Source organism: Felis catus, chromosome A1, assembly GCF_018350175.1.
Source record: "Felis catus isolate Fca126 chromosome A1, F.catus_Fca126_mat1.0, whole genome shotgun sequence".
Taxonomy (NCBI): domain Eukaryota; kingdom Metazoa; phylum Chordata; class Mammalia; order Carnivora; family Felidae; genus Felis; species Felis catus.
In genome coordinates, this window is record NC_058368.1 from 167,786,836 (window position 1) to 167,805,859 (window position 19,024).

The window sequence follows — 19,024 nt, forward strand, 5'->3', positions numbered from 1 at the left end:
AAAGCATGTCAGAGGGAATTGGGGCCTTTAATACCGTGCGCTGCAGTTAGTTCTTGAAGCAGAGTAACTGCCGAGGTGTTTAAAAATGAAGTGCAGTCCTCCACTCTGAGCGCCTCACATGCAGGAACTTCAGTGAGCTCACATCCCTTTCACATTTGTTCCAAAGGCTCCCCTCACTCCTGAGGGTGAAGCTCTGGGTTTTTCAACTGTTCAAATGCAGTGTTTAGAGCCGGGCACAAAGTTTCCGATTCCAAAGCAGTAGCAGTGGAGAATGGAGCCCGAGGCGCCTCAGGGCTTCCTTGCCAGGTCCCGAGCAATGGTGGTGCCCCCAGAAGGCAGCCCCCCGAGGAGCTGTGGCCTCAGACCCTCCAACTGGAGCCACAAAGAGCCTGAGTCCAAAGGGAGCCTCTCTGCTCGTTAAAACACCGAATGACTGAGCCGAAAAGACTCCATGTCGCTAAATCATGATAAAGCAGGCTTTATTTTACAATATGGTATGGGTGTTGGTCACTAATACTGAAGGCAGCTGACAGATGAGCCATCTACATCCCAGGAAGGAAACAGGACTGGCTGAATTTTAAGCAAAAGCCTTGGAACGACAAACACAAATATGTTAAGGCCTGGCCAAGGGCAAGTCAATAAATAAAAAGGGAAAGACAGACTCCCTGGTGTGGCTGCCAGAGGTTAAGATTGATTACTTTGCACGTGTTGTAAGAGAAGTTGCATGTAATGCACTTCATATTTTTGCTTCTAATCGTACCATTTCTGGCTTTCAGAGGAGTTCCCTTATCCCGGATGCACACTAGAAGGCCTGGCAGATAAGGGAAATATATTCCTTCTGGACAGCCTCCCTGTAACGTGTGGTCACAACGAAATCAACTGTGTCATCTCAGGATCCCTCTCAGAGCATGGGAAAGAAGATGACAAGAGCATCTCTTGGGGTCTGCAGGGTCCTCTGAAGCCCAAGAGTAGGGCCTTTGAAGGTACAGATCTATCTGGTAATATTTCAGGGACATGTGGAAGGCTCCTGCCTCTTCCAGTTGCTCCCAGGTACACAAAACTCTTTTAAGTAAATACAATCTTTCTTTCCACTGCTAGAAGGAAGTTCACATTGAGGTGTAAATGACTGATATCAGATTCTTTTCCAAGGATGGCTTTTGAGAAGAGGAAAAAGGAGGGAGCCTGGGACTATTATTGGTAGCTGCCGTTGTGCCTTGGGGAGGAAGGGGATGCTGTGTGGGGGAGAACGATGAAAAATGTGAAACGTGAAGTTGCCAAGTTGATCACTTCATCATTTTCCACAGGGCCGGTCTTATCCAAAAGTAATGACATGGCTCTGCTGTGCCATGCGGAGGTGTCATTTAGGATAATCCATCAATGGGGAGATCTTATATGTTCCACATTATTAACAATGATGGAGGTGGAACTGCCACCAAAACACATGGCCTTCTCCAGCTCTGGCTTTCTGGGTTATTTAGGACTTCGTGTAAAAGACAGTCCTAATGTCTGCCTAGCAGAGCTGACAGCTGAGTCTGGGTGGGGAGGGCAGTGGTTGAAAACCAGCAGGACCTCCTTGGACCTTTTACAAATGAAGGACCCAAAAGGTTCTTGACCAAAAAGTCTTTTCATCATGAATATCTCAATTCTCCTTAAATTAAGTTATAAATTTAACATGAGCTCAGTAAAAGTACTCTAGTTCTTTCCTGGACCTAAACAAATGAGCTGAATTTAAAGTTCAGATGGAAAAAACAAATAATCAAAATAACCTGGAAACCTCTGAAAAATAATTGGCCAGAGCAGGGATTTTTAGAGACCAATTCTAGTAGATATTAATAAAAAGTTCCAATGTTTAAACACTGGTGTTGCCATATAAAAAGACCTTTAGACAGAATAGATATTATAGAAGAAAAATAAAATACATATACATATAGAATTTAGTATACAGTAAAGACTGACTTTTTATACCAGACATTGGGAACACTGAGTGTCATGTGCTGAGCGATAAAATTGGATCCATACTTTATACTATATACAAAGATTAATTCTTTACATGTGAAAAATGAAACACAAAAATACCAGAAGGAAACGTGGGAGAATCTTGGTGTAGGAAAGCCCTTTCTAATTATGACTGAAAATTCAGAATCCATAATGAAAGAGATTGATAAATTCAGCCACATTAAAAATAAACAAAGTTCTCCATGCAAAAGCAGCATAAAGAAAGTAAAAGAGAAAAAAAATAGTTGCAACTCATATACAGACAAAGCGCTAATTTCTCTATAAAAAGAACCCCTAGAAAAGAAGATAGAATCCAACATAGAATAATGAACAAATAACATGAAAAAAAAAAAAAACTGTAGAAAAAGAAACACAAATGCCAAACATACATCAAAATGATCAGTGTCACTCATTACAAGAGAAAAGCAAATTAAAAATATCCAGAGATGCCATTTCTTTCCATGAGACAAACAATAATCCTGAAGTCAGACAACACATTCTACTAGAGGGGCAGGGAAAGAGGAGCACGTAGCCATTGCTGATTCAGAAGATGAAATGGGAAACTCCCAAGGGAGGAAATGTGACCGCGTCCTTCAAAATAATAATGCATCTGCCCCACTTCCACTTTCAGTTAAGATAGAGTTAAATAAAACTAAATGTATTCTCTCACCTTAAATAACAATAGACAGAAGAAATGTTTGAAGGAAAAATGTTTATACATTGGACAAAAGCAGATAGAACAGCGGTGACGGTTAACTTTATATGTGAACTTGACTGGGTCACGTGGTACCCAGATATTTGGTCAAACCCTACTCTGGATGTGTCTGTGAGGGTGTTTCTGGATGGTATAAGTGTATGAACCATATGCAGTAGACTGGATAAAGCAGATTGCCCTGCCTAGTGTGGGTGGGCCTCATGCAATCAGTTAAAGGCCTGAATAGAACAAAAAGGCTCCCATGAGTAAGAAAGAACTCCTTCTTCCGGATTGCCTTTGGGCTGGGATATCATTTTTTTCCTGTTTTCAGACTCAAACTGAAACACTGGCTCTTCCTGGATCTCAGACTAAAATTACACCATCTGCTTTCCTGGGTCTTCAGCTTGCCGACCACAAATCTTAGGACTTGTCAGCCTCCATAATCACTGGATCCAATTCTTTATAATAAATTATATAAATCATATATTATATATCCTGTTGGTTCTGGTTCTCTGGAGAACTCCAAGGTGAGCCTGTGGTTGCCACAGCCTATGTCCGAAGAGAGTCTCCAGGTTCCAACCCAGGGACAGGGGAGTCCCAAATTACCTGCAGCAGGCTAAGTTGAGGAGACAAAATTTAGATTTCAGGGAGGTTAAACTTCACAGGGTAAAGCACCAGGCAGGTTAGAGGTCACAGAGAGAACACTTCAGAGATCCCAGTGTTCCCTTTCATTCGCTGCCTAAGAACACTTCATCCATGAGTTGGTCTCAACTGTAGGTGTCATTTATTGCGGCAAGCATCTTTACAGATTGTGATCCTTGACTTTAAAGACCCGTTTTCTACACAATATAGCCTCTAAGCCCCAACCCACTGCTTCATTTGGTGCACAACTTGAGAAACAAAGATCTACTCTGAAGGCAAACTTGGTTGTGTTGGACTCAGTGGAAGACAGGTGCTTGTTTGCAGCACAGTGCCCTTCTAAGAGATTTTCAGAGACCATTTTGACCACCTGCTATTTTCACCTGCATTAGACTTTATCTCTGTGTGAAATGCAAGTCAAACAAAAAAGAATACTAGATTTTAAGTCAGGAGACTTATAGGCTCTAGTCTGTCACATAACTGCTCTGGGTTTGTTTTCATCCTTACAAAAAGGAAGTTGCTTCATTACGTGATCTCTAAAGACCGTTGAGTTCTACAATTCTAAAAAAAATTCTAATAACACATCATAGTTACAAAGAATTTACAACACTCTAAGATAAGGCATAATTGCACTCATTCTAAAATATATAGTTATGCTACTTAATTTTACAATGAGACTTAATTAATTCTCTTTTCCCACCGTCAAAAGCCCCAGTGGAATAATTGCCTTTGCAAGTAGTGCAGAGATTTGGTGCCCTGATTGGACACTCTGGATCACAATTTGCTTTCATAGCAGCAGGAGAAAACCTTGGCAAGTAGCAATACTTTATTCACTGGAGAAAAGGAGAATGTGGTTGCCATAGGAAAGCCACCTCTATCCCTCTCTTTACAGCCCCAGGAGCCCCTCCTGAAAAGCTGTCGCCAGGTAAATGTTGCCAGGTAAGTGCCATGGGAAGGATTTAGCTCAGTGGATAAATCTTGTTCCTTCGCCTGCCTTGAACAGGTGAATCCATCTGAAGCAAATGTTCCCAATTGGACTTTTTCATAGAGACTTGTTGAAATAATCAGTGCCCCTAGGCCCCAGAGCCACCAGGGAACGTCTGACTTAACCACAGTTTTACTCATCTTTCAGCTGAAGCAGACCTTCAAACATAAACCTGAGTTGTCAGGGGCACTGAGTGGATTTGTGACCCTCCCTGGAGGTGGTTGGCTCCAAACCCTGAGAATGTGTTACATGAAAAAATAAATCCCTTTTTTTTTAACCATCTGTGAATGAAAAACATTCTTCATATGTTTAACTGTTTTAAATTGCCATATGTCTCACACACACACACACACACACACACACACACACACCCCACATGCCTGTTTTGGGGTTGGGATCAAGTCAGCACTATAGGTTTGGACTCCTCTTTCAACCCTCGGCTTTTCCTTTCAAGGAGGCTATGTAGGTAAACAACTTCCAGGTTTGGACCTACCCAGAAATAGAGCAATTTTAGTCTTAGCAGGGGTGCTATGACTGACTTTTCTGGAATTTCAACCATCTGCTGTAATTCTCCCCCTCCCCTTTCAACCATTCACTAAACTGCCCCCATGCTGCCACAGAATCACAAACATGTGAGGCCCAAAACCATGGCAAAATAGGGCAATGGCACTTTATGTAGCTTTATTTTATGAGTGGGATAGATGGGTAGAGAGGAAAGGGAGAAGGAAGAAACTAAAAGAATTCAACCGTCCCTCATTAACTCTGAATAAAAGAACTCATTGGCTTCTTTCAAAGACTTTTTGTTTGGTTGTTTGTTTGAATTAATTTTTCTGGGAAATAAGCTTTTCTTATTGTCTGAAGTCCACCATTCATCTCTCAAAGCTGTTGGAGGATGAAGGCAAAATCCTTAACGGTACCTGTCGCAGGATCTGTTTTGGTCTGACCCTCCCATGGTGATTAAAGAATTGTCAGTGAGCAAGGGGCTAACTCATGGAGGCATTATTTTCTAGATCTAGAATCAAATCCTCTTATGAAGGACCTTTTTAATAGACTTACAGATATTGCCAAGTAAGTCCATTTATAGCACGCAGAGGGTACTGATGTTTGCCTACTCAGATCAACCCCCTTCCTGACTTGCTGGCACAAATGTTTCTTCGCACCAGAGTATTGATAGTGATCCATTCTCCCTGAATGAGGTTTTCATTTAGCCATAACCATGTGACCCAATTCGAGACAAAGAGCTATAAAAGACTTGGGGCTTCTGGGGGAAAGCTGTCTTTGGAAGACATAGCTAACGTTCACTATTATCTGGTTCTCCTCTACTAGACATACATGGTAAATTGTGCTTCCCTATTTCCTTGAAGTGAGGCAGGGACTTGGTAGAGTTCTGGCCAATGAAACCTAGGAGGAAGGTACATGTGCCACTTCAGGCCAAAAGATTTAACAGCAGGAGCTACACTTTCCAACCTTCTCTTCCCCTGTCATTGCAACATCTGAAGTTCTTTTTAAGATGAGAGCCTCCATTAGCGTGGATCCTTTACAGTGAGTTAGCAAATCTGTGAAAGACATGGAACATGAGCAAGCAGTGTACTAGTATTGTCTTAAGCCATTAACATTTGGAGGTTTGTTTGTTACTACAATATATAATCTATTTTATCATGACCGATGCAGCTTTTCTTGCTCTTGAGAAATAGACATAAATGCAAGAAGGAACAGTTTCTGGAGACTATTTGGTGAGGATATGACACTTGGAGATGCTGCTGCCATCTTGTAACCATGAGGGGACAGAGTGGATCAACTCAAGTCAGAGGAGAATGCTAACACATAAAAACAAAGCAAATGGGCCCTTGACAATGTCATTGAACCACAAAATTAAACCTGGAAGAGCCTGTCACCAGACTTCTTATGTGAGATAATCAACATCTCATTTTTATGCCACTTTCAGCCAGATTTTCTCTTATTTGCAGCCAAAAGCATCTTAACTGATACATTGCAGAAGAGGTTATCTGCCTGTCTCTTTCTCTCTGTATCTTTCTTTGACTCCATCCATCCATCTATCCATCCACCCATCCATCCATCCATCCATCCATCTATCCATGTGATTAACAAATATAGCATTTAGTTTTTAGGTCATGCCAGTTATGGGAAACAAAACAAAACAAAGGAACACTGTAGTTTTAACTGAAGCTGTACAAGGATTTGCTGGAACTGCAAATTTCCTGCAAATCACCCCAGTGATCACTGATGCTGCTTTTATTACTGACTACCTCCAGAAGGCCACACTGAATCTTTTAAGGTAGTGCTGGAAAGCTGAAGGTTGTCTGAGCCATAGGGCCTCTTTGTTGGCTACTTTCAGTTTAGTCCTTCTACAAATATGTCTCCTGTGTATAGGCTTCGTGCTGGGTACTGCCATGGCTACAGGGAATGACACATAGTCCCTGCCATGAAGAAGAGACAGAATGGCTGGGCAGGGAGGTGAAACAGAAAAATCAAGAGGCCACTTGAATACAGTTGAATGCCACTGTGATCTGCAGATCCCCTGCAGCTTCTCATCACCTTCTCTTCTGGACCCCACTCTGCCCACCACATCTGTGTCCAATGCTGGCTTCTCATCACAGCGGTCTGTGCCTGTCCTATAAGCTCCAAACCTTCACAGCCAAGTATTCATCAAGCCCTGAAATGGCTTTGCTCTGTGAGGTCTAGACTGATGCCTAGAGGTGGATTAGGGTTTTTCTTTAACTCTTTACTGGCCACATTACAGCCCTGTTTTGACCACTCCTAACCAGTGAATGTTTCAGGACAGTCTCTTACCTGCAAGATGGCTTCCTGAGCACCCATCATGAGGACTGGAAGGCAGTCTTTCTGTCCCTTGATTCCTGGCTCTGGGGCCAACAATCCTCTCAGAGCTGGAAATTCCAATTATGGAATGAACTGTCCCAAAGCAGATGCTTATATAGAATTTGGGGTACAAGATTTTCTTTAGGGAATAATAGCTGTGAATGGAAAGCAGATAAGGTGGGATTAGACAGAGGAACAAGTAAAACGACAATGCTCAGCCACCCGGGTGTGAGTACTGCCCTTCAGAAGATACAGTGTTGGACTGTAATGCCCAGGCCTTCATACTGCTCCTCTTGCTCAGTCTCCAAATGAGAGCTGCCTTGGAAAGAGCACGATCACAAGCAAGGCACCCTCCGCAGCTGAGGCTGACCGTGACGAAACTGACGGCTGGAGCTGTGTCTGCCGCACTCCCACAGTACAGCAACAAGTCCTTCCCTGAAGGGGTTCCGGGAGGCACATCTCAGTGTCCACCACAGTCCACCCTTTGAGCTGCTTGGATCTAATTCTCCATATGTGTTCAGGGAGCAGCTCCTCCAGGGTTCCCATGAACCTCTTTTAAAAAGGGGAAATCAGTGAGTAATTACACTCCCAGTGTGGTTGTCTGAGCAAGACAAGTATTTTCAGGGTCCACAGCGATGTTTATTTTCTTATCTTCCAGTCACCCTCACGTACCACCTCTGCTAACCTTGGTGGCTGGACCCAGACCACCCTCTCCACGGATCATTATATCTTTCTCTAATGGCATTGTTAATTCTGTCTATTTAGAGTGAGAATTAGGTAAGGCATAAAAAGCGGCACCCATCTGGTTCCACACATAGTCCTCCCTGTTTCCACATTATAATAGAAGCCCACCTGCCCCTGATGACCAGGGTCACTTATCTCCATAATTCATCTTGCCTACCTCTCCCTGCATACAAGGATCCTATAATGCCTAGGCAGTAGCTATAGTTAGAATTTAATGGGACCCTTGCTGTGTCCCCTAGAGGAAGTCTATCTCCTTTGGGACATCTTTGGGTTGCAGGGACATGAAGCACAATGTTCCCTAGTGGGTCGTTGGGAGTGGGGTCCACTCCTATCCCTATGCCTTGGTTCCTAGACACATGAATTCTTCCTATTGGAAACATAGTGTTGTAGGGACATAATGCCCTACAAAGGCTTTTGGTTCAATGTATATATTATATCCTTCTGGGCAGTGTGGAATATATATGATCAACCCATGGATACCATGGTCACGTGGGGATACCATAGCTTCTTTGAGGGCATCTGCTCAGATGTTCATTTGTCAAGGTCCTACATTTCCCTGCCAGGAAAACCCTGACCTTGGGTTAACAGATCTTTCTTGGTTGGTTCATCCAGTCTGACTTGAAGTCCTGGGCTTGGTCCTTGGCTTGCTGCACTCTCTAGCTAGAGGAGAGGAGAGCTTCACTGTGTGCAAGCAAAGAGGCCCTAGGCTTTCACCTCTGGCTTTCGGTTACCTATTTCTTGCCTTCAGTTGTTTGTGATCTTTCCTTGGAGCATCATCGATACTTAGCAGTAGTCCCCTAATCCTGTTATCTTTCTGTCCACACCATCATAAGTTTCAGGTGCCTCACATATAGTTGTCACTAGTAAATTCCCTTCCACCAATATGACATAGCAATCCACCACTGAGGGGAGTTTTAACAAAAGGACCACCACCTGGTGCCCCAAAATGGGCCCTAATTGCCAGTGAAGTGGTAAGTGGTTTGGCTTTAAAGCTCTATCTTATCACCCCCTGCTATCTTAGACTTCTCTCAGTATTGAAAGGCTGATTCCCCAGAAGCAGTTCCTGAGGCAATTTGGGGACCATGATATTTATTAAGTATTAATACTTATAAAGAGAAGGGGGAGAGAAAGGATTGGTCCAAGGAAGAAGGTGATCTGCAATGCAGGCCTGACAAAGCTTTGGCCAACCTGGCAGAATGCTCTGGAATAAGTGTTGTCTAGAGAGTCTCACACAAGCTTCCCTGGAAGAACGTGGCCAGCCAAATGGCTTCTGCAGCTGAGGCTGATGCTGAAGTTGCCGATGGCTGAAGGCTGGCTGCTAGCTTCACTCCCTCCCTATGGCCGGCCTGGAGGACCCTCCATGAATGGAAATCTGCCCAGCATGTGTCCAAGTCTAACACCCAGTTCTCCTTAGGCAACTCAGAGACCTCACAAACAGGTCTGTGGCATTGCACAGGGTGGGGTGGGTGCAGGACTGAAGCCACGCTGTGGTTCCTGTTGCATGGGTTCTACAAACTCGACCCTTTATTTTCCCATTGTAGGAGGGGGAAGATGACCGGGAGGGCCCAGAGAAAGACTGTGTATAATTTAGGAGGTAAAAAGAAAAAAAAACCCACAATGATCTAAGGAAAAGAAAACGGAAAGCTTTCCCTCCCCAAATACTCTCTTTCATTGTCTTTTCTCCCTCATCTTTTTTCATCCAAAACCCAGAATAAGAACATCTAGGTTGGGAATTTCCCTATAGCCTCCAGGAAGAGAACCAGACATGTCTGTGTGGACTTTTCTTCCAAATTTTTGCTGGAAATGTTCACAGGATGGTTGCTCTTCCTTGTACAGTAGTCCCCCTTAACTGCAGAGGATATGCTCTGGGACCTGCCTAAAACCGTGGATAGCACCAAATCCTATACACATATACCTGCGATAAAGTTTAACTTATGCATTAGGCAGAGTAAGAGGTTAGCAACAATAACTAATAACAAAAATAGAACAATCTTAACAGTAATCTGTAATAAAGTTATATGAATGTGGCCTCTCAAAATATCTTACTGTATTGTACTCACCCTTCTTCTTGTGATGATGTGAGATGATAAAATGCCTACGTGATGGGGTGGGAGGTGAATGACGCAGGCAATGATGTAGAGTTAGGCTACTATTGACCTTCAGATGATTCGCCAGAAAAAGGATCATCTGCTTCTGACCACAGTTGACCACAGGCACCTGAAACGGGAGAGCAGAAGTGCTGATAAATGGGGACTACTGAATTTGGAAATCCAAATAGGAAAAGAGATATCTCTTACTGTGCTCCATAAATGCCAGTCCCAGGAATCCCACCACTGGTCCTATTTTCCGCCCTATCCCTAACCATCTTGTGCCCTCCACCCGATGACCATCCTGCAGGAAACTGATCAAGTGCATCATTTTTTCTGGTGTGAACAGCCATGCGAATATAGTGAGGCATTTTCTATAGGCCTACAACATTGCATGTTTAAAAAGTTAAGACCAATTTAAAGTGCAAGTATTACTCTGAAAATGCTCCCTAATTAATAAATGTTCTACATTTTTATGTGGGAATGTTTAATATTTAATTTTTCAATAATTTTATCATTTATAATTTATTAAATTTATTTTGTGGCTTGTATTTATTAAAAATTGATACACTTCCTATTTTTTTTTACTCCAATGTTAGACTATTTTTATGCAAAGTGAAAAAAACTGTGCTTTTAAGTCACTGAATTCTTTTTTTAAAGCCTCGATGGCAGGGTATTAAGGCTCCAATATCCTCAGCCTCCTTTATGATACTTCTCCCAACATTTTCTCAATGACTATTGTGTTTTCTAGGTCAGGGGATCGGCAACCTTTTAGATGTGAGTGAAGATGTTCAGCTTTTTTTCTCCGATGATCTGGGAGCAGAGGTTTTTGCAGTGCTAAATTTCACGGAATAAGAATGGTAGGACTTAGAGCTGCAACGGTCTACAGGTCCCTGAAAACTCAGACCCAAGATGTATGAAGATAGGTTGAGTTGCTGAATGATAGCTCAAGCATATGCAGCTTGCCGTCAGGCAAGATAAAAGGTGACAGAGAATACTGGTGGTTGGTGGTAATGTCTCAACCATTCAAAATGAAATGTTTTCAAAGAAACAAAACGCGTATGATGTCTGTGGTCTGGATTCTGCAAGGAAACCCTTGAGTCTTGAAACCGAAGTCTGAATACAGCCTCTGCAAGGAAACCCTTGAGACTTGAAACTGAAGTCTGAATATAGGGCTGTATGTCCTCCTAGGTGGTGGGAATGGTATTATTAAACTTCTTTCCGTACTGTGGATTTGGGGCAGCTCAAGTTGTGATTGAGGTCGGAAGACCACATGTGTGTTAAATGGAGAGAAATACTAGGATAAAATTCGGTAAACACACAGCAGGCCCAATTCATTCAGTGCACATGTGTTTATTTACTAGGTGAGGTGCCCATGAGGTCAGATAAAAAGAGAGACACGAGGGGGTGTGAAGGGCATTGTGGTGAAAATTGGCAGCATGAACAAGGAGAAGGGAAGCATGATCTTTTTCGCACTGTAAGGCACCAAAATTCTACGAACCAAAGCCAGTTAAACAGGGATGTCAAGTGTTGCGAGGTGCTGGGTTCAAAAATAAGATATAAAATCATTAATGTCAAAATCTACCACTCATCGCACTTGACACTTTTAATGACAACTCGTTTCCTCACCCCGGCTAGAACCCAGGGCAGAGTCCACATCTGTTTTATCTTTATTTCCCGGCATCCCACACAGTGCTTTGCTCACAGTTACTCCCATAAAGATGGGCCAACTGAATGAATGCTTATACCCAGACCATCTCTAGCTTGTAATCCACAGGCAGATAGGGTGTTTGTATTTTTCATCCATATGCCTTCCCAAGAGCCTAGAACAGTGCTCTGCCCTGAAGGTGCTTGAATGAATGCTGAGCCAGTTGAGAACCCTTTGATACTCAATTCTTTTCCTGATCCAGGCCTCCCCTAGTGCCCTTCTCCCAACCTGGCAAGGCTGAGTTGGGTCTCCTTCAGTGCCAAACACTCCTGTAATCTAGCTGCTGAGCGTCTGTAGCATTTTGATATAATGCATTAAAACATTTCCTCAGCCAAGCGTTTTACACAACATAAAATATTTTCCTATGCTAATGTTTCTTTTATTGAGTTTTTTACAAAAAAAAAATTATCACACATTCTACGGATATTCAGCAACACTTACTCAACTGAAACACAAAATAAAATTACAGAAACACCAAATACAGACATTCTCTCAAATTAACCGGAAAGAACTTATTGTTAGTGAAGAATAAATGCCACAAGGTAAACTGCAGCACAGTGCTTGGCTAGGGCTCTCTTCCATCAAGCATCATCACATTGGTGGGGGACCTCACCGGTGGGTCAGTTCTACTGTCCCTTTATCTGCTGACCCAGCACCCAGGACTGAGCACTTCAAGTTTAAGTCATAGAAGAGGGTTTACACTGTAGCTCCAGGCTCCACAAAGCAGACAGATGCTACACATTGTACAGCCTCAAATGAATGGAAATGAGGAGGATATGTAGACTTGGCAAAAGCTACTGGGTTGAGAGAACACTCCCTGCCAGAGGAAAGTAGAAGTGGCCTCACTCTGGGGAAGGACCATTGCCTGGGAAGAAGATGATATGGAGACGTCAGAGGTGAGCAGATATTAAAGATCTGTGCATGGAGGTGAGACTGTGACAAGGAAGAGGTGTAGGGAGCATGTCAGATAGGAGGTCAGTGAGGGGACGTTATGTGGAGGTGCCTCTGTTCTGGGAAGTGAGGTCCAAGCTTGTGTATGGCACTCAGGGAAGACTTCGAGTAGAGTAACTGTGCAAAGCTTAACTCTTTATGCTTCCATTTGCAACTGTGAATCCCACCAGTTTGGACCCCTGTGAGTCACAGGCCAAGGACCTGTTGGACCCTGGCCAACAGGGTTAATGGCGCTTGTGCATGCATATATGCGTCATATCTGATCCTCGAAATCACCCACAAATTTGTCGTGAGTATTTTACTTCTGCTTGACAGATGAGGAGGCCAAGGACCAGGAAGTTTGAATAGCTTGCAAAATGTTGTCCTCCATTGAGAGAGGGAAGTCACACTGGATTCAGTTCCTCCGACCACTCACCCACTGGTCCTCTCTCTTATTTCCGTTACATCTCTGTTCAGATTTCACCCTTTCATTGAAGGTTTCCCTGATCACCATTTATAAGTAGGAACCTCACTCCACATCAGCACCTCTTTCCCCTTTCCCTGCCCCCAAACTTATGACGCTCAGAAATACTAATACTTCCTTGTCTGCTGTTTACTGATCTCTCTTCCTCCCCCACCACAATGTGGAGTCAACGCAAGAAGGATTTGTCTATTATATTTACTGCTATATCCTCCCAACCTAGAACAATGCCTGGCACATCACTCTTGCCTAATCTTATTTGACATGTATGGACCAGGACTTCTGAATCATCTGGGGATCTTGTGCAAATGCAGATTCTGATGCCTGGGATAGGGCCTGTGGTGCTGATGTGGCCTGTCTGGGGACCGTCTTCCACGAAACCTGGCGTTCCTTTAGCTCAGATTGGGTAGTGGGCGGAGATGGCCATAGAAGAGGGTGAGGCAGGGGCAGAAAGGAGGAGAATAATCAAAACGAATCCTGTATAAATAATTTTCTAATCTCAGTAATTCGTCTTTGATCTCATGAGCATCTTGAATGTGTGATATTTCTAAATTACAAACCCCACAGCACTCTGACCAGCCACCAAGCCTCAGATCCACCAGCTTCCCTGAAGAACACTTTAGAAGTTGTTCTGCAGTGGAAAACCTGGTTCAGTTGCTAAGCACACCTTAAAAACAGAAACGCCTCGAAGGCTGCGGCCAAAGAAACCAACTCTCTCAAACAGGGATTTTCTTTAGGGTCTGTTTGGCAAACACGTATGTTTCTTACTTTGAGGCAGGTCATGTCAGCAGTTTAATTTAAGACATCAAATGAGAAACAATCTGTCTGGTATAACCTTTTGCCGGTGAAATGAACAGCCTCTGAGCCAGCTCCCAGAGAACACTCTCATTATCCTGGTCTCCGTGACATGGGACATATTGTCTCTTTTCTTGACTTGACCTTAACACATCACTGATGCAAAACATATTTCTAGTTTGAAAAATAGTCATCTAGAAAATAAAACCATTTCATCGTCTCAGCAACAGTTCTGAGCCTCAGCACTGTTGAAAATGTGTTTTATTTGTTTGATTTGTACCACTGACTGGTTCTAGCCTCTTAAAAAATTAGGGAAATATTTGTGAGCAGAGAGGTACACTGAAAAAATTTATTCTTTCCATTCCAAACATAAGGTCAGCAGACTAAGATCAATGGGAACATGGATTCTTTGATTTTGATCACCAAAGTTTCTTGGAAACTCAAGGAGAAAGAGGGTGTTGTTTGGAAGTGAAGATTCATGATCAAATTAAAGGGGAAAATATATGAAATCTCTAAAACTCTTTAAAATAGCAAAAACGTGGGGCGCCTGGGTGGCTCAGTCGGTTAAGCAGCCGACTTCGGCTCAGGTCATGATCTTGCGGTCCATGAGTTCGAGCCCCGCATCGGGCTCTGTGCTGACAGCTCAGAGCCTGGAGCCTGCTTCAGATTCTGTGTCTCCCTCTCTCTGACCCTCCCCCGTTCATGCTCTCTCTCTGTCTCAAAAATAAATACATGTTAAAAAAAATAAAAAAAATAAAATAGCAAAAACGTGACTTATATCGTGTAGAGTTCAGCGGAATGGGGGGAGAAAGATTAGGGTCCATTTAACTTAATGAGAGACTTTCATAGAGGAGGAAATTGTGGCTTGCAGAGGGAGACTTGCTCAAAAATATGTAGCTATAGTTGGAAGAGGCAGGACTAGAATTCAGGGCTCCTAGTTTGCAGGTTAATGACCTTTCCACTGCACTTACTTTTTTTCCCTGACAAAAATCCTATACAATAGGTATGCTTGTATTTATTGGTGCATTAATTATATGAGGGCTTCACTGGACCTAGATCAGTTAGGATTAGCATCAACTACCACCAACAATGGCTGAAATAAGATAAAAATTTATATTTCACTCATTTGAAAAAAGATTGGTGGTAGGCAGATCTGCTGTGGTAACTCCCCAGAAATTAGGGACCCCCACTCTTAACTTTTTGTTCCATCTTCCTATTGTCAATTCATGACCCAAGATGGATGCTGAAATTCCAACCATTATGTCCACACTACATGCTGGAAGATGAGAAGAAAGATAAAGGGCAAAGGGTCTTTGTTTTGCTGTCTTTTTCTCTTTTAAGGAGGCTTCCACAAATTTCCAACAATTTCTTCATATATCTCACCAGCCAGAACTTATATTGCCTCAAGGGACAGTGGGAAAGATGACTCCACATCAAATTAGGGTTCTATTCCTGAGGAAGAAAGAGAACATGGGTCTTTGGAGGCAATGAGTGGTCTCTGCCACTGGACAGTGTGTATATAGCATTGAAAGCACCCCTGTGGCATGTCTACATTTGGCTTCCTTAAAATCAAAACATTAGGAGTTATGGTTCTGGGAGTGGTAGATCAGTTTGTCTTGGACTAACCGCTGCACAGAAAACAAACTCTGGGGGTAGAAACAAAAACAAAAACAAACCTCTTGACGTCACAGGAGAACACCCTAAAGTAAGCAACTATTAAAGGGAATTCAGCCATTTAAAGAAAGGAACCACACTCACTTGGGTGAGCCCCACCTTTACATGGCTTTTCCCCTGAGGGCACTCCCCAGTTGTCATGGTACCAAGATGGTTGGAACCTGAGCAGAAAGCTGCTATCTATAGACTTGAAGGCTCAGAGAAGCGTCCAAGAGATGGGACATTGAGCGGGGACATTCTGGAAATAAAAGACACCATCAGAACCTGCATACAAACTCTCCGACAATCCTTGGCTGAGTTCTGTTGTGTGCCTGCATGGGGAAGACCCCAGTAAAAGCCACAATTGGAAGGCTGGAAAGATTAAAAAGGCATTTCAGCTCTGCCAACACAGGCAAGAAAGCATTTGGAGTCTAAGTCCCTCCAAGTTAGAGGGACTTGGCTATTATTTTTTAAAAATATGTTTTCCTCTCCTATTCTTTTCTTTTTTTTTCTTTGTCTGGGATTTGCACATGTATTAGGGTACTTGTACCACAGGCCACTGAGGCTTTGTTCTTTTTTCTTCCCTTAGCTTTTTTGCTTTCCATTCTTCGGATTACATCATTTCTATTGCTATATATTCACACCCAGTGACTCTTCTGCCAACTCACATTTGCTCTTAAACCCATATTCAATGAATTTTCTATTTCAGATATTGTACTTTTCAGTTCTAGAATTTCCATTTTTTAAAATATAGTTTCCATTTCTCTGCTAAGATTCCCCATCTGTTCACTCATTATGATCATTTTTTTTTCTCAAAGTACTAGGGCATATTTATAATAGTTTCTTTAAAGTTCTTGCCTGCTAACTCCAATATCTGGATCGTATCAGGTCTATTTCGACTAATTTTTTTTCTTGAGTGTGAGTCAGCTTTTCCTTCCCCTGAACATACCTTTTAGTTATTTTTATTATACACAGGATCTTGTAGATCATATGTTACAGAGTTTCTGTCTTCTGTTATCTTCCTGTGTTGACTTTTAACTTTTTTTCCTTTAGGCAGTTAGATTATTCGTTGATGACCTTGAACTCGTGAGAGAGAGTTAGAGAGAAAACACAAGTCACTAATAGCAGGATGGAAAAGAGGTATCATTATAGATCCTACAAACATGAAAAAAAACTAACAAGCGACTATGGACGATTTTATGACAATAAATTCTATAACTCAGATGCAATGAAGAAAAAATCCCTTGTGTTATGCTAACACAAGAGAAAAGAAAAAAATGGAAAACCTCACAGAGAAACTATAGGCCCTATGATTTCACTGGAGAGTTCTTTCAACCGTGTAAGAAACAAATAATACCAATTTTACATAGTCTTTCAGAAAATAAAGAAATATTACAAGGTCATAATATAACAGATACAAATAAATGTGAGAATCTATATGATTATATAATTAATTTAAAAGGAATTTCTTCAGGATAAAGAAAAATGATATTAGAAGAAAATAAGTCATTACTATGTAATGAGGATCACCAGAAATAATAAATATGAGGGTAGATATTAAAAGATTAAGAAAAACATTTGACAAAATTCAACACTTGTTTGCAATAAAAACTCTCAGGAACTAAAAATAGAAGTGAATCTTGACAACCTTATGGAGGTCATCTACAGAACCTTATAGCTAAGAACATAATTGTGAATGACTAAATGCTTTCCCCCTCAGATCAGGAACAAGGATGTCAGCTCTCACCAGGTCTATTCAATATTCAACTGGGGCTCATAAGCCAGTGCAATAAATCAAACAAAATAAATAAAAGGCATAAATATTAGTAAGAAATAAGCACTATCCTTATTATTATGATATTTTGGACTAAAAAAATCCTAGGAATCTCCAAAACAACTAAGATGTAATAAGTAAGTTTAGCAAGGTTGTTAGATGCAAGACAATAGATAAAAGTAAACTACAATTCTATATACTAGTAGCAAACAATTTAAAAATAAAAAATTTAGGGGCACCTGGGTGGCTCAGTCGGTTGGGCATCCGGCTTCGGCTCAGGTCATGATCTCATGATTTGTGAGTTCGAGCCCTGTGTCGGGCTCTGTGCTGACAGCTCAGAGCCTGGAGCCTGCTTCGGATTCTATGTCTCCCTCTCTCTCTGCCCCTCCCCTGCTCATGTTCTGTCTGTCTCTCTCTCTAAAATAAATAAACATTAAAAAAATTTAAAAATAAAAAATTTAAATTCCATTTATAATAACATCAAAGTATGTAAAATACATAGGAATGATTTTAATAAAAGCAGTACAAGACCTCTATTCTTAAAGCTACAAAATATTGAGAATAATTAAAGTTTAATAAATGGAGAAATATGTTTATGGACTAGGAGGCTCAGTATTGTTGATAAGTCAATTATCCTTAAATTTATCCAGACTTTTTTTTAAAGTTTATTTATTTTGAGAGAAAGTGTGCATGTGTGTGTGTGTGCACGCGCACGCGCGCACACACACACACACACACACACACACAGGAGTTGGGGATGGGCAGGGAGAGAGGGAGACAGAAAGAATCTCACAAACCGTGAGATGAAATCAAGGGTCAGATGTTTAATGACTGAGCCACCCAGGCGCCCCTATCCAGACTTTGAAATAAAATTCCAATTAAAGTTCTAATGGACCCTTAACATGGTTAAATTTAAAACACTGACAACATCAAATGTCAGGATGTGGAGTAATAGGAACTCTCATTCATCAGTAGTGGTGGTGGTGGAAAATGGTATAACCACTCTAGAAAACAGTTTTTCACAAGGTCTATGTTCATATACATATTCTATCACTCAGCAATTCCACTCCTAGGTAGTTACCCAAGAAATTTCACTCCTATGAATATACCCCATAAGAAGAGTTGTACAAAGTTATTTACAGCTGCATTATAAATAGTAGTCAAAAACTGGTAACAAATTTCAACAGAATGGATTAAAAAATGTGGTATATTCATACAATGGACTCAGCAATGATTGATACATATAACAGTGGGGATAAATCTCAAAAACAATTATGTGAGGGAAAGACATTATACCCAAAGGATATATACTGTATGATTCCATTTATAAGATGTTCAGTAAGAGGCAAACAGAATAGGGGATAGAAATCAGAACAATGGTTGTCTGTGGTAGGGTGAGAGGATTGAGGAAATTTCTGGGGTAGTGTATACGCACATATGTGTATATGTATACACAAACACACATTTACATTATATATTTTTTTTATAAATTATATAGCTTGTTTGTGGGCTTGTTACAAAAGTCTACACCTTTGTCACAATGCAGAGAACTGTACCTTAATATATATGTATTTGCTTGTAGATGAACTACACTTCAATTGAAAAAATGGTATTTTTAAAACATGATTTCTCATGAGTTGGATATCTGTTTTGGTTTAAGCAGGTCAAGTAAAAGCCCTCTTATTAGCAAATTTAGGACAG

General features: G+C 41.6%; 1 long non-coding RNA gene across 1 annotated transcript; it reads right to left on the reverse strand.

Annotated features, from left to right (window-relative positions):
• Positions 1–2,405: 2,405 nt before the first annotated feature.
• Positions 2,406–17,585, reverse strand: LOC123379282. The gene is made up of 3 exons (XR_006583553.1): positions 16,499–17,585; positions 9,956–10,112; positions 2,406–7,306 (listed from the first exon to the last, which is right to left on the reverse strand). It is a non-coding gene; the product is annotated as an uncharacterized LOC123379282 (long non-coding RNA).
• Between the last annotated feature and the right edge of the window lie 1,439 nt (positions 17,586–19,024).